This window comes from Arachis hypogaea, chromosome 2, assembly GCF_003086295.3.
Source record: "Arachis hypogaea cultivar Tifrunner chromosome 2, arahy.Tifrunner.gnm2.J5K5, whole genome shotgun sequence".
NCBI classification, from domain to species: domain Eukaryota; kingdom Viridiplantae; phylum Streptophyta; class Magnoliopsida; order Fabales; family Fabaceae; genus Arachis; species Arachis hypogaea.
Window position 1 is genome coordinate 67676516 of NC_092037.1, and position 16070 is coordinate 67692585.

The 16070-nt window shown below is 42.0% G+C and overlaps 2 long non-coding RNA genes across 2 annotated transcripts; both read left to right on the forward strand.

Moving 5' to 3' along the window:
• Positions 1 to 2934, forward strand: LOC140177893 (uncharacterized). The gene is made up of 4 exons (XR_011869478.1): positions 1 to 187; positions 278 to 332; positions 421 to 578; positions 2769 to 2934. It is a non-coding gene; the product is annotated as an uncharacterized lncRNA (long non-coding RNA).
• A 5323-nt stretch (positions 2935 to 8257) lies between these two features.
• LOC140177895 (uncharacterized) lies at positions 8258 to 11324 on the forward strand. Its single transcript, XR_011869481.1, has 4 exons — positions 8258 to 8444; positions 8535 to 8589; positions 8678 to 8835; positions 11026 to 11324. It is a non-coding gene; the product is annotated as an uncharacterized lncRNA (long non-coding RNA).
• The last annotated feature ends 4746 nt before the right edge of the window (positions 11325 to 16070 follow it).

Consider the following 16070-nt stretch of genomic DNA (forward strand, 5'->3'; position numbering starts at 1 on the left):
CTCCTCATTACACACCAAAACACGCTGAATTTAGAGAGAAGGGGAGGAAGAACACTCTCTCAACTTCCTTCTCTCACTTGATCTTCAAATCACCATAACTTTTGATCTAGAGCTCCGATTGCCGCCCCGTTTGCGGCCACGCGTTCACCGCGGAGAGCTCTACAAAACCCATACCATCAATCTTGAGGTAAGCCACAAGTTTCTGTTCGAAATCTCAGCCCCTATTTTCGAGTTTCATGGGTAAAATGTTGAGATTTTGGGTTCTTTGATGTTATAGGACCCAACACTCTTGAAGGAGAAGGTTAATCTTGTCTCCTTGGACCTTGGGTGAGGTAAGGTTCTTGACCCTAGTGTAATTTTGTGATTTTATGATGTTTGGGTTTTGAGATGTTGTGTATGGGTATGATGGTTGTGGCTTAGGTTGTGTATATGTGAATATTGGAGCTTGATTGGTGACTTTGAAAAGCTTGGAAAGGGTTTGGTGGTGCAAAATCTGTTCTTGGAGGTGTTGAGGCCTTGAGAACTTGTGGATAAGTGGTTTGGAAGTGCTCCGGGTGAGCTTGGGAAAATCGGCTAAGGTATGGTTTCGGTTTCCCGTATCTAATATGTAATGTGGTAGGAAATACTTAGGCTAGAGGCCCTAAGATAGGCATTGAATGGTTGATGTTGTTGAATGATTGAGATATATGATGTGTTCATATATGTGACGATGATTATTGATGCCTTAATGGTATGGTGTATGAGAAGTATGCATGTTGTGATATATGCTTGATAATTGGTTATGGTTGAATTGTGGGTTGAACCATGTTGATGGTGAGTATGATGTTGATTGTGTACCATAATAATTTATTGGAATTGGTGTTGTTGATAATTGGCATGAGGAATAGTATATGATATGTCAATATGTTTGAATTTGAGCCACTTGGGAGAAGTGGGGTAAAATGATGAGGTAGTGATTTTGTATATCGTGGTAATGTGTCAATGTGTGAGTTGAGGAGGCTTGATGTTGAATTTGATACATTTTGATTGATTTCAAAGAAAAGGGATGAAATTGACATGTTTTGATTGATTTTGGAAAGAGTTGAAAATGGTTTGTTTTGAAAATGGCATATTGTGGTTTTGTATGAAAATATGGTTTTTGGGCATACTTTGACGGGACATAACTTGGACTACGGATCCCCGTTTTGTACCAAATCTGTTTAGAAATGAAATTGGATCCGGGATGTCCATGTCGTTCGAAGAACGGGTGAAAAACGATTTAAAATGAGAAAGTTATGTCCGTTGGAAGATTGGGGTGAAAATCTGTGAATTCTGCAGCTTTTAACTTAGAAAAATTTTAGCAGAATCACCCCTTGCGCGTAGGCGCACCTGGCGCGTGCGCGCCGATCTTCCGAAAAGTGCCATCCACGCGTACGCGTGATGTGCGCGGGCGCGCCGATTGTGCTGCACCCAATGCCCAGCCATTTTCCAGAGAGTTATGCCAGAACTGTGCCGGTGTTGTGCCTGGGGCACGAGAACACCCGCGCGTACGCGAGGTTGACGCGTGCGCGTCGATGGGCAAATTTGGAATCCACGCGTTAGCGTGCATGACGCTTACGCGTCGATGAGTTTTTGAGGCCATCCACGCGTGCGCGTAGAGTGCGCGTACGCGCGGCCCTGTTTTCATCCCAAAGTTGATTTTTGAGTTTTAAAAGCCAAATCTCATACTTCTAAGCCTCCGATCTCACCATTTATGTCTTAAATCATTATGGCATGCCTAGCTATTAAAAAGGGGCTAGTGAATGTGATAACTTGCGAGTGAAGCAAGGGAAATATGAATGATCAATGAGGATCAAGATGATTATGTGAGATGTGGAGGATGGTGGAGGAAGTGCTTGTTATACCATGGGCCGAAAGGCTATAATTGTTAATGAAATGGCTGGTTATGGATTTAACCATGAGCCGGAATAGCTGTGTATGATATGAATATTGGCTGGTTCTGGATTGAACCGTGAGCCGGAATGGCTAGTATGGATGTTGATCCATGGATGAGAATTCATGCATGTTGATGCTGAATTATTGATAATTGTGAAATTTGCACTTCCACTATCTAAGTACGAGTTTCCTTGGGTAGTAGCAGTGGCTAGCCACCACGTGCTCCAGGTTGAGACTCGAAGCTCTGTTAACCCTATGTTGTAAGTGTGGCCGGGCACTGTGAAAGGCCCGGATGAGCTCGAACCCCCGTAAATATTCACCAGTGAGGGTGATGTATATGGATCATGTTTATGATCAAGTTTATAACGAGTATAACTCGAGTTTGGGGATGCACGACAGAGGGACAGTCCAATGGTTAGCGACCAGGACTTGTCGGGTTGGCTATATAACCGACAAGATGATATCATCAGCCACTAGGGACAGGCATTCATCATATGCATACTATATGAATTGTTTGAGATTGCCTATTTGACTGCATATAACTTGCTAATTGTCTAAATGTCTTACTTGCTCCTATTTGTATATTCCTTGTTTGATATAACTGTGTTTGCTATATTACATCCTGCTGGTGGTTGGGAGGTCTGAAGGAATTGGAAAGGGAAGTATTAGTTAGACTGAAGAATCTTTAGTCAGATACCCTTATATGGTTTAGCTTGTTTGTAAGCTTTGATATTAATTGGAGGAAGTCCTAGGATTGCCTTTGGCTTTCCTCCATTATTATGTATTATATATGTGGAAGCTGTTACCTGCTGGGAACCTCTGGTTCTCACCCATGCGGATTTTGTGGTTTTCAGATGCAGGACGTGAGGTTTCCCGTTGATGCATGCTGGAGACTTCTAGATTGCGAAGATTCCTTGTTCTTGGGGGCTATGATTTTGGTTTATATGTTTTGCTAGATACTTTTATCTCCATTAAATAATACAAACTGTGATGACTCCTCTTATGGGAGATTTTGGAGAATAGGTTTTATGTATTTGTGTCCCTTTGGGTTTCCTTTGGGGTTTTCCTTATTTTATCATATGTATATACTGTTATGCTCGGACCAGTTATCTTCGCAGCCGGATCTTGAGTCTTGATATTCCTGTTTTTGACACTCCTTTGTATATATATATAATCTCGCGTTGGTTATCCTTGTTCGTTACGTTATCGATCGGAGTGTTGCGCTTTAAGGTTGCGGTTTTTTTTTGTTTACCCCTTTTTCTACAAAGGCTCCTAGTTATAATCAATTATTCATACTACTATACGTACTAAATTTTATTTTAGAGGTCGTAATACCTTGCCATCTCTGAATTATGACTTAAGCATAAGACTCTGTATGGTAGGGTGTTACATTATGGTATCAGAGCAGTTCGTTCCTTTAGAGCCTGAGGGATGGACTGATTATGCTTCTGTGCATTCTCTGTGTGTGTGTTATGTGCTATTAGTATATCTGCTTGATATAATTGGCATAAACGTTCATGAGCATGCATTTGGGACTTTGAAGTACTAGACTTCCGATATTGAGACTGATCAACTTAATATCGATTGTTTGGTATGTATAGGAACCAGATGGCGCCTCGTGGACGCGGTAGAGGTAGTGCGAGAGGTCGTACGAATGCTCGTGCGCCGGAGAATAACCCTAATGACCCGGTGAACTTTATGACTGCGTTGGAGAACATGGCTGCTGCTATGCAAGCCACTGCTGAGGCTCTTGGTCAACAGATGAACAACCATGGTAATGATGGAGGTGGAGTTCAGGGCCCGATGACCTTGGCAAACTTTTTGAAGGTTAATCCACCTAAGTTCAAGGGAACTACTAGTCCGACTGAGGCTGATACATGGTTTCAGGCTATAGAGCGAGCGCTGCAAGCGCAAGTGGTGCCTGAAGGACAGCGTGTTGAGTTTGCTACCTATATGCTTGTCGGTGAAGCGTCGCATTGGTGGCAAGGTATCCGACGCCTTCTGCAGCAAGGTGATGACTATATCACTTGGAATGTTTTCCAAGAGGAGTTTTATAAGAAGTACTTTCCGACTTCTGCTAGAACGGCTAAGGAACTTGAATTGCTACAGCTGAAACAGGGTACTATGTCCATATCAGAGTATACTGACAAGTTTGAGGAGTTGTTCAGGTTCTCTCGCATGTGCCAAGGGACCCCAGTGGACTATGAGGAATGGAAGTGTGTTAAGTATGAAGGAGGACTCCGGAGTGATATCTTCAGTTTAGTGGGACCAATGGAGATTAGGACCTTCTCCGAGTTGGTAAACAAGTGTAGGGTTGCTGAAGAGTGTGTGAAGAGGGCAACCGCTGAGAAAGGGAGTCAAAGGGGATCATTCCCACAGAACCGAGGGAAGAGCTTTGCACCTAGAGGTTCGTCTTTCAAGAGAGGAAGCTCTTTCAGGAGGCCCAACAACAACAACTCCCAAGGAAAGAGGTTTGGGAAGCAGCCTCAGAATGATCAAGCTTGCACTAGGTGTGGGAGTCACCATCCGGGAGCACCATGCAAGGCCGGATGGGGTTTGTGCTACAATTGTGGAAAAGCGGGGCATAAAGCCGCCAATTGTCTGGAGAGACAGAAACAAGGTGCTGGGAAGGCACAACAGACTGGTCGGGTGTTCACCACTTCAGCTGTAGGAGCTGAGGGATCTGAGACACTCATTCGAGGTAACTGTGAAATAGCTGGTCAAACTTTAAATGCCTTATTTGATTCTGGAGCATCGCATTCATTCATTGCATTTGAGAAAGCCCATGAGTTAGGGTTGAAGATTGCAACTTTAGGTTATGACCTAAAGGTATATAATGCTACCCATGAAGCCATGGTAACTAGGCTAGGATGTCCGGAAGTTTCCTTTAGGTTCAAGCAGCGTGATTTTGTTCATAATTTAATCTGCTTACCGATGATTGGTCTTGATCTTATCTTGGGATTGGATTGGTTATCTAAGAACCATGTTCTGCTTGATTGTTCTAGAAAGTCGGTGTACTTTATGCCGGAAGATACTGAAGGACCGGTCGTGGTGAATAATTATTACTTGAATTCGATGATGGTGAATTGTTCCGGAACCGAATGTCAGGGTATCATGTTGTTAACAGCGGGTGTTTCAGGTGATGATCAAAGGTTGGAACAGATTCCGGTTGTGTGTGAGTTTCCGGAAGTGTTTCCTGATGATATTGATGAGTTTCCACCTAACCGAGAGGTTGAGTTCTCTATTGAATTGGTGCCTGGGGCGGGGCCAATCTCAAGTGCTCCTTATAGGATGTCACCGTTAGAGATGAACGAGCTAAAGTCTCAGTTAGAAGACTTGTTGGGAAAGAATTTCATACGACCAAGCGTCTCTCCGTGGGGTGCTCCAGTGTTACTGGTGAAGAAGAAAGATGGGAGTATGCGGCTCTGTGTGGATTACAGGCAGCTGAACAAGGTTACAATAAAGAATAAGTACCCATTGCCGAGGATTGATGATCTCATGGATCAGTTACAAGGAGCTGGAGTTTTCTCCAAGATTGATTTGCGATCTGGTTATCACCAGATAAGGGTGAGGGGTGAGGATATCCCTAAGACCGCTTTCAGAACGCGTTATGGTCATTACGAGTACACTGTGATGTCTTTTGGGTTGACAAACGCTCCTGCGGTGTTTATGGATTACATGAACAGAGTCTTCCGTCCGTTTCTGGATAAATTCGTTGTTGTCTTCATTGATGATATACTAATTTATTCCAAAACTGAAGAAGAGCATGCGGAACACTTGAGGACCGTGTTGCAGATTCTAAGGGAGAAGAAACTCTATGCAAAACTGTCTAAATGTGAGTTTTGGAAGAGTGAGGTGAAGTTTTTGGGCCATGTGGTGAGTAAGAAGGGAATAGCCGTAGATCCAACTAAGGTGGAGGCTGTAATGGATTGGAAGCAACCAACCACCGTGACGGAGATAAGGAGTTTTCTGGGTTTAGCTGGCTATTACCGAAGGTTTATCAAAGGCTTTTCACAGATAGCTTTGCCAATGACAAAGTTAACCCGCAAAGACACTCCATTTGTTTGGACTCCTGAGTGCGAGGAGAGCTTTCAGACACTGAAGAAAAAGTTGACCACTGCACCTGTGTTAGTGTTACCCGAGCCGAATGAGCCATTTGAGGTGTATTGTGATGCCTCATTGAAGGGTCTAGGATGCGTGCTAATGCAGCATCGTAATGTGGTGGCGTATGCCTCACGACAGTTGAGACCTCATGAAGTTAGTTACCCTACGCACGATTTGGAACTCGCTGCGGTTGTGTTTGCCTTAAAGGTGTGGAGGCATTATCTCTATGGGGTCAAGTTCCAAGTTTTCTCCGATCATAAGAGCTTGAAGTATCTCTTTGATCAGAAGGAGCTTAATATGAGGCAGAGAAGGTGGATGGAATTGTTGAAGGACTACGACTTTGAGTTGAATTACCATCCGGGAAAGGCGAACGTAGTGGCGGATGCGTTGAGTCGGAAGTCACTATATGCGGCTTGGATGATGCTTCAAGAGGAGAAATTGCTCAAGGGATTTGAGAGTCTACAAATTGGTGCCCGAGAAGTATCCAGAACTTTGTGTTTGAGCCGATTAGAAATCTCAAGTGACTTTAAGTCCGAACTCCTAAAGGCTCATCAAAATGATGAAGCGTTATGGAAGGTGCTACCGGCTATTGAGCAAGGAAAACGGTGGGGAGTGTCGGAAGAAAAAGATGGGTTATGGAGATTCAAGGGTAGGATCATTGTGCCGGATGTTGGCACTTTGAGGCAAGATATTTTAAAGGAGGCACACAAAAGCGGATTCTCCATTCACCCGGGAAGTACTAAGATGTACCGTGATTTGAAGGCAATGTTCTGGTGGCCAGGAATGAAGAATGATGTGGCGGAATATGTATCAAAGTGCTTAACTTGTCAAAAGGTAAAGATTGAACATCAAAGACCTTCCGGGATGTTGCAACCTTTAGAGATTCCACAATGGAAGTGGGAAAGTATTGCAATGGACTTTGTGTCGGGATTGCCAAGGACTAGGGCTGGTTTTGATGCTATCTGGGTGATTGTGGATCGACTGACGAAGTCAGCTCACTTTTTGCCCATTCGTATGACTTATACCCTTGAGGAGCTAGCACGGTTATACATAAAGGAGATTGTGAGACTTCATGGTGTACCTGCTACTATAATCTCTGATAGAGATCCTCGTTTCACTTCAAGGTTTTGGGGTGCATTTCAGAAAGCTTTTGGAACCCGATTAAGCTTGAGCACGGCTTACCATCCTCAAACAGATGGTCAATCTGAAAGGACAATCCAAACACTAGAAGATATGTTGAGAGCTTGTGTTTTGGACCAACCGGTGAGTTGGGATCGGTATATGCCATTAGTGGAGTTTGCATACAATAATAGTTATCATGCGAGCATCGGAATGGCTCCGTATGAGGCCTTGTATGGGAGGAAATGTCAATCTCCGTTATGTTGGTATGAAGCTGGAGAGAAAAGCTTGTTGGGGCCGGAAATGATAGCTGAGACTACTGAACAAGTCAAGAAAATCCGTGATAGGATGCTTACGGCGCAGAGTCGTCAAAAGAGTTACGCCGATCAGAGGCGAAAGCCCTTAGAATTTGAGGAAGGAGACCATGTTTTCCTTAAGGTTACTCCGACTACGGGAGTAGGTAGGGCAATTAAGACAAAGAAGTTGAATCCTCGATACATTGGTCCATTTCAAATCCTGGAAAGGATTGGACCAGTGGCGTATCGAATGGCTCTACCACCTCATCTTTCGAACCTGCACGACGTGTTTCACGTGTCGCAGCTTTGGAAGTACACTCCTGATGCTAGCCATGTGTTAGAACCTGAGTCGGTTCAGTTAAGGGAAGATTTGACGCTTCCAGTGGCTCCAGTCAGAATTGATGATACTAGTATCAAACGGTTGCGTGGAAAAGAGGTTTCATTGGTCAAAGTGGCATGGAGTCGAGGCGGTGTTGAGGAACACACTTGGGAACTTGAGTCGAAGATGCGAACGGATTATCCGCATTTATTCTCAGGTAATTGCATTTGAATTTTGTGGGCAAAATTCCCAATTAGGTGGGTAGAATGTAAAACCCGGTTAATTAACGGCTAATTAACCCATAAATGAGAATTTATTCTAGAAAGCCTAAAATGTGATTTTTATGGCTAAATGTGATAGGGGAGACTGAGACGAGAATTTCGGTACCAATTTTATAGAATTCGGACCAAGATTGGACCGAACGGGCCAAACCGGGCCAACCGGACCCAAAGTGGGCCCTTGGCCCAACATAACTTAACCAAAACCCTAGTTTTCAGCACTCTCTCTCCTCATTACACACCAAAACACGCTGAATTTAGAGAGAAGGGGAGGAAGAACACTCTCTCAACTTCCTTCTCTCACTTGATCTTCAAATCACCATAACTTTTGATCTAGAGCTCCGATTGCCGCCCCGTTTGCGGCCACGCGTTCACCGCGGAGAGCTCTACAAAACCCATACCATCAATCTTGAGGTAAGCCACAAGTTTCTGTTCGAAATCTCAGCCCCTATTTTCGAGTTTCATGGGTAAAATGTTGAGATTTTGGGTTCTTTGATGTTATAGGACCCAACACTCTTGAAGGAGAAGGTTAATCTTGTCTCCTTGGACCTTGGGTGAGGTAAGGTTCTTGACCCTAGTGTAATTTTGTGATTTTATGATGTTTGGGTTTTGAGATGTTGTGTATGGGTATGATGGTTGTGGCTTAGGTTGTGTATATGTGAATATTGGAGCTTGATTGGTGACTTTGAAAAGCTTGGAAAGGGTTTGGTGGTGCAAAATCTGTTCTTGGAGGTGTTGAGGCCTTGAGAACTTGTGGATAAGTGGTTTGGAAGTGCTCCGGGTGAGCTTGGGAAAATCGGCTAAGGTATGGTTTCGGTTTCCCGTATCTAATATGTAATGTGGTAGGAAATACTTAGGCTAGAGGCCCTAAGATAGGCATTGAATGGTTGATGTTGTTGAATGATTGAGATATATGATGTGTTCATATATGTGACGATGATTATTGATGCCTTAATGGTATGGTGTATGAGAAGTATGCATGTTGTGATATATGCTTGATAATTGGTTATGGTTGAATTGTGGGTTGAACCATGTTGATGGTGAGTATGATGTTGATTGTGTACCATAATAATTTATTGGAATTGGTGTTGTTGATAATTGGCATGAGGAATAGTATATGATATGTCAATATGTTTGAATTTGAGCCACTTGGGAGAAGTGGGGTAAAATGATGAGGTAGTGATTTTGTATATCGTGGTAATGTGTCAATGTGTGAGTTGAGGAGGCTTGATGTTGAATTTGATACATTTTGATTGATTTCAAAGAAAAGGGATGAAATTGACATGTTTTGATTGATTTTGGAAAGAGTTGAAAATGGTTTGTTTTGAAAATGGCATATTGTGGTTTTGTATGAAAATATGGTTTTTGGGCATACTTTGACGGGACATAACTTGGACTACGGATCCCCGTTTTGTACCAAATCTGTTTAGAAATGAAATTGGATCCGGGATGTCCATGTCGTTCGAAGAACGGGTGAAAAACGATTTAAAATGAGAAAGTTATGTCCGTTGGAAGATTGGGGTGAAAATCTGTGAATTCTGCAGCTTTTAACTTAGAAAAATTTTAGCAGAATCACCCCTTGCGCGTAGGCGCACCTGGCGCGTGCGCGCCGATCTTCCGAAAAGTGCCATCCACGCGTACGCGTGATGTGCGCGGGCGCGCCGATTGTGCTGCACCCAATGCCCAGCCATTTTCCAGAGAGTTATGCCAGAACTGTGCCGGTGTTGTGCCTGGGGCACGAGAACACCCGCGCGTACGCGAGGTTGACGCGTGCGCGTCGATGGGCAAGTTTGGAATCCACGCGTTAGCGTGCATGACGCTTACGCGTCGATGAGTTTTTGAGGCCATCCACGCGTGCGCGTAGAGTGCGCGTACGCGCGGCCCTGTTTTCATCCCAAAGTTGATTTTTGAGTTTTAAAAGCCAAATCTCATACTTCTAAGCCTCCGATCTCACCATTTATGTCTTAAATCATTATGGCATGCCTAGCTATTAAAAAGGGGCTAGTGAATGTGATAACTTGCGAGTGAAGCAAGGGAAATATGAATGATCAATGAGGATCAAGATGATTATGTGAGATGTGGAGGATGGTGGAGGAAGTGCTTGTTATACCATGGGCCGAAAGGCTATAATTGTTAATGAAATGGCTGGTTATGGATTTAACCATGAGCCGGAATAGCTGTGTATGATATGAATATTGGCTGGTTCTGGATTGAACCGTGAGCCGGAATGGCTAGTATGGATGTTGATCCATGGATGAGAATTCATGCATGTTGATGCTGAATTATTGATAATTGTGAAATTTGCACTTCCACTATCTAAGTACGAGTTTCCTTGGGTAGTAGCAGTGGCTAGCCACCACGTGCTCCAGGTTGAGACTCGAAGCTCTGTTAACCCTATGTTGTAAGTGTGGCCGGGCACTGTGAAAGGCCCGGATGAGCTCGAACCCCCGTAAATATTCACCAGTGAGGGTGATGTATATGGATCATGTTTATGATCAAGTTTATAACGAGTATAACTCGAGTTTGGGGATGCACGACAGAGGGACAGTCCAATGGTTAGCGACCAGGACTTGTCGGGTTGGCTATATAACCGACAAGATGATATCATCAGCCACTAGGGACAGGCATTCATCATATGCATACTATATGAATTGTTTGAGATTGCCTATTTGACTGCATATAACTTGCTAATTGTCTAAATGTCTTACTTGCTCCTATTTGTATATTCCTTGTTTGATATAACTGTGTTTGCTATATTACATCCTGCTGGTGGTTGGGAGGTCTGAAGGAATTGGAAAGGGAAGTATTAGTTAGACTGAAGAATCTTTAGTCAGATACCCTTATATGGTTTAGCTTGTTTGTAAGCTTTGATATTAATTGGAGGAAGTCCTAGGATTGCCTTTGGCTTTCCTCCATTATTATGTATTATATATGTGGAAGCTGTTACCTGCTGGGAACCTCTGGTTCTCACCCATGCGGATTTTGTGGTTTTCAGATGCAGGACGTGAGGTTTCCCGTTGATGCATGCTGGAGACTTCTAGATTGCGAAGATTCCTTGTTCTTGGGGGCTATGATTTTGGTTTATATGTTTTGCTAGATACTTTTATCTCCATTAAATAATACAAACTGTGATGACTCCTCTTATGGGAGATTTTGGAGAATAGGTTTTATGTATTTGTGTCCCTTTGGGTTTCCTTTGGGGTTTTCCTTATTTTATCATATGTATATACTGTTATGCTCGGACCGGTTATCTTCGCAGCCGGATCTTGAGTCTTGATATTCCTGTTTTTGACACTCCTTTGTATATATATATAATCTCGCGTTGGTTATCCTTGTTCGTTACGTTATCGATCGGAGTGTTGCGCTTTAAGGTTGCGGTTTTTTTTTGTTTACCCCTTTTTCTACAAAGGCTCCTAGTTATAATCAATTATTCATACTACTATACGTACTAAATTTTATTTTAGAGGTCGTAATACCTTGCCATCTCTGAATTATGACTTAAGCATAAGACTCTGTATGGTAGGGTGTTACATAGAATGGAATGAAGAAGACAAGAAAAAGGTGGAACTCAATGCCAAGGTAGTTAACATGCTTAACTGTGAAATTTGTTTAGAGGAATACCGGAAGGTTTCAAGATGCGAAACAACAAAAGAAATCTAGGAAAAGGTCCAAGTCACACATGAGGGCACCACACAAGTAAAAGAAACCAGAATTGACACACTGAGTAAAGAGTATGAGATGTTCTCTATGAAAGAAGGATAATCAATTGATGACATGTTCGAGCGGTTCTCTATCATCATTAATAGCTTAAATGCTATAGGGATTACTCACTTTGAACAAGTGCTGGTGAGGAAAGTCTTGAGAATTCTGACTAAAGAGTGGTAAACAAAGGCTACTGTTATCTCTGAAAGTAGTAACCTGAGTCAAATAACCAATGATGAGCTGAGAGAAAAGTTACTAGCATATGAAATCACTCACATAAAAAATGATACAAAAAAGAAAGTGTTCCGAGGGTTACCTGAAACTGGAGGTCGATCTCGGACGAGATCTTCCGTACTGGTCGTAGCTGGTGTGTCCGGCAGGTGGATGACAGTCGGAGCTGGTACGTCCGACTTGTTGGACTGATGGTGCTGCTGATCCTCTATCACCGAAGGGTGGGGGGTACCTGCAAGGGACTCCGATGCTTAAGTTAGCAAGGGTATTAAGCAGGTTTTATGTAGAATCAGAGTATGAGCTATACCTGGGTGCTCCAGCGTATTTATAATGATGAGATGTGACCTTTTGGATAAGATAAGTTAGTTATCTTATCTTATCTTTATCTTTGAGTTGAGGTCAACGTATCTTCAATGGAACCGCCTTTATCTCTATAGGCTTGGGTTGCCCTAGAATTTGGGTCGTGTTCCTCTATTTGGGCCCTTTACTGGGCTCTCCTGTCGATTTGGCCGAGCTCTTTGAGAAGAGGTCGGCTAGTCGGACCTAAGGAGGTCGGTTGCTTTTATCGCCAATCATCCCGGGTCGGGTAACTCGACCCAGGGTATGAATAGAAAGGAGTGGCTCTTAAATCATGTACTAAATAATTGGATAATGTATCAGATGACGAGTTTGTATTTTTTGCTAGAAAACTCATAAGGATGATGAAACTAAGAGGAAGAAGCTCAAAGGGACCAAAGAAGGATCTAAGCAAGGTCTTTTGCCACAACTGCAAAGAAGCTAGACACTACAAATATGACTATCCCAAGTTAAAGAAATAAGAAAAATCATGAAAAGACAAGAAGAAGGGACTTATGACCTTTTGGAAAGATCTGGAAAATGACTCTGAAGAAGATGAAGATTCAGGCAACCAGTCTCAAGCCTGCCTTATGGCCGACCACAGTCAGAATGATGAGGTAATTTTTATTGAACCCTCTAATGAAGATCTGCATCTTATGATTGATCATCTCACTGAGAAAATAAGAAACTTTTTGAACCAATGTCATGAACTTAAATGTGAAAATGACATCCTAAAGGCTGAAAATAATTTTCTTAAAGAAAAACTAAGGGAACCCGAAACCACTGTTGATCTTATTGAAGAAACAAGCGGCTTAAGGCTTAATTTAAAAGTTTTGAAAAATAGCATTCAGTGGTTGCATATTTAAATTGTTTGGAAGAGAATGAAAGGATGTATAAAGAGGTTAAGAATTTAAAAATAGACTTAGCCAAATTTGCTTAAAGTTCTGAAAATTTAGATAAATTGTTGGCTAATCAAAGACCTCTTTTTGAAAAGGATGGATTGGATTATTGTGAAAAATCATAATCTATTTTCAAAAATTCACAATTTGAAAATAAAGCTTCCAGTTCTAAAGACAAAAGATTTCAAAATCCAAATCCTCTTAAAAAGTCAGCAACCAATAAATTCTGTCACATATACAATAAAGATGGTCATCTTCTTATTCAATGTTTCATTTTTGAAAGAAAAATTGGTGATAGAAATTACAAAATAGTTGGCAAATATAATGCTCTTCGTCAACAAAGATGGTTTAACATTAAAGGATTCAAAGAGTTTTCGATGCTTAAGGTCACCTGAAAGCTTTGTTCATTTTTTCCTATCATCCAAGAAGAAGAATGACATGTGGTATTTGGATAGTGGATGCTCTAGGCACATAACTGAAAAGTCCACATTCTTCATCAAACTTAACAAATATGATAGAGGCTTTGTGACTTTCGGTGACAATGACAAAGGAAAAATTGTGCTCGTAGGTAAGGTTGGTAAGAGTTTTTCAACTTTCATCAATGATGTATTTCTAGTTGATGGTTTAAAACATAATCTTCTAAGCATTAGCCAATTGTATGATTTAGCTTATTTGGTTATTTTCAAAAAATTGGAATGCTTGGTTGTTGGTAGCGCGAAATTGTGATCACTACTTTTCACAAATCAATTAATCCCCGGTAATGAATCCAAAAACTTGGTATTCAGTACCATGGCATAAACACAACTTCGCACAACTAACCAGCAAGTGTACTGGGTCGTCCAAGTAATAAACCTTACGCGAGTAAGGGTCGATCCCACAGAGATTGTTGGTATGAAGCAAGCTATGGTCACCTTGTAAATCTTAGTCAGGCAAACTCAAATGGGTATGGTGATATACGAATAAAACATAAAGATAAAGATAGAGATACTTATGCAATTCATTGGTAGGAATTTCAGATAAGCGTATGAAGATGCCTTCCCTTCCGTCTCTCTGCTTTCCTACTGTCTTCATCCAATCCTTCTTACTCCTTTCCATGGCAAGCTTAAGCAAGGGTTTCACCGTTGTCAGTGGCTACCTCCCATCCTCTCAGTGGAAATGTTCAACGCACCCTGTCACGGCACGGCTATCCATCTGTCGGTTCTCGATCAGGCCGGAATAGAATCCAGTGATTCTTTTGCGTCTGTCACTAACGCCCCGCCCTCAGGAATTTGAAGCACGTCACAGTCATTCAATCATTGAATCCTACTCAGAATACCACAGACAAGGTTAGACCTTCCGGATTCTCTTGAATGCCACCATCAGTTCTAGCCTATACCACGAAGACTCTAATATCACGGAATGGCTGGCTCGTTTGTCAGGCGAGCACTCGGTTGTCAGGCGATCAACCATGCATCATGTATCAGGAATCCAAGAGATATTCACCCAATCGAAGGTAGAACGGAGGTGGTTGTCAGTCACACGTTCATAGGTGAGAATGATGATGAGTGTCACGGATCATCACATTCATCAAGTTGAAGAACAAGTGATATCTTAGAACAAGAACAAGCGGAATTGAATAGAAGAACAATAGTAATTGCATTAACACTCGAGGTACAGCAGAGCTCCACACCTTAATCTATGGTGTGTAGAAACTCCACCGTTGAAAATACATAAGAACAAGGTCTAGGCATGGCCGAATGGCCAGCCTCCCAATGAGGGTTCAATCATAAAAAGTATGATTAAAAGATGAAAATACAATAGTAAAAGGTCCTACTTATAGAGAACTAGTAGCCTAGGGTGTACAGAGATGAGTAAATGACATAAAAATCCACTTCCGGGCCCACTTGGTGTGTGCTTGGGCTGAGCATTGAAGCATTTTCGTGTAGAGACTTTTCTTGGAGTTAAACGCCAGCTTTGGTGCCAGTTTGGGCGTTTAACTCCCATTCTTGTGCCAGTTCCGGCGTTTAACGCTGGAATTCCTGAGGGTGACTTTGAACGCCGGTTTGGGCCATCAAATCTTGGGAAAAGTATGGACTATCATATATTGCTGGAAAGCCCAGGATGTCTAATTTCCAACGCCGTTGAGAGCGCGCCAATTGGGCTTCTGTAGCTCCAGAAAATTCACTTCGAGTGCAGGGAGGTCAGAATCTAACAGCATCTACAGTCCTTTTTGGTCTCTGAATCAGATTTTTGCTCAGGTCCCTCAATTTCAGCCAGAAAATACCTGAAATCACAGAAAAACACACAAACTCATAGTAAAGTCCAGAAAAGTGAATTTTAACTAAAAACTAACAAAAATATACTAAAAACTAACTAGATCATACTAAAAACATACTAAAAACAATGCCAAAAAGCGTACAAATTATCCGCTCATCAGTTGTGTGTGAAAAATCTAGTAAAATATTGTTTGAAACTAGAAGATGCAATAATGTGTATAGACTAACCTTAGAGGAACTAAAAGAACAAAATGTAGCTTGTTTTACTTCCATGGAATCTGAAAAATGGCTATGGCATAAGAAATTGGGACATGCAAGCATGTTTCAAATTTCTAAGCTTGTGAAAAAGAATTTGGTTAGAGGTTTTCTTAAAATAAAATTTGACAAAAACATCACTTGTGATGCTTGTCCATTAGGTAAATAAACTAAAAAGTCTTTCAAACCCAAGGATGACATCTCAACCAAAAGATCATTGGAAATGCTACATATTGATCTTTTTGGTCCTACAAGGACTCAAAGTCTTGGTGGTAAGCACTATGGATTTGTGGTGGTTTATGACTATGCTAGGTTTAGATGGGTTCTTTTCTTAGATCATAAGAATGATGCCTTCATTGCTT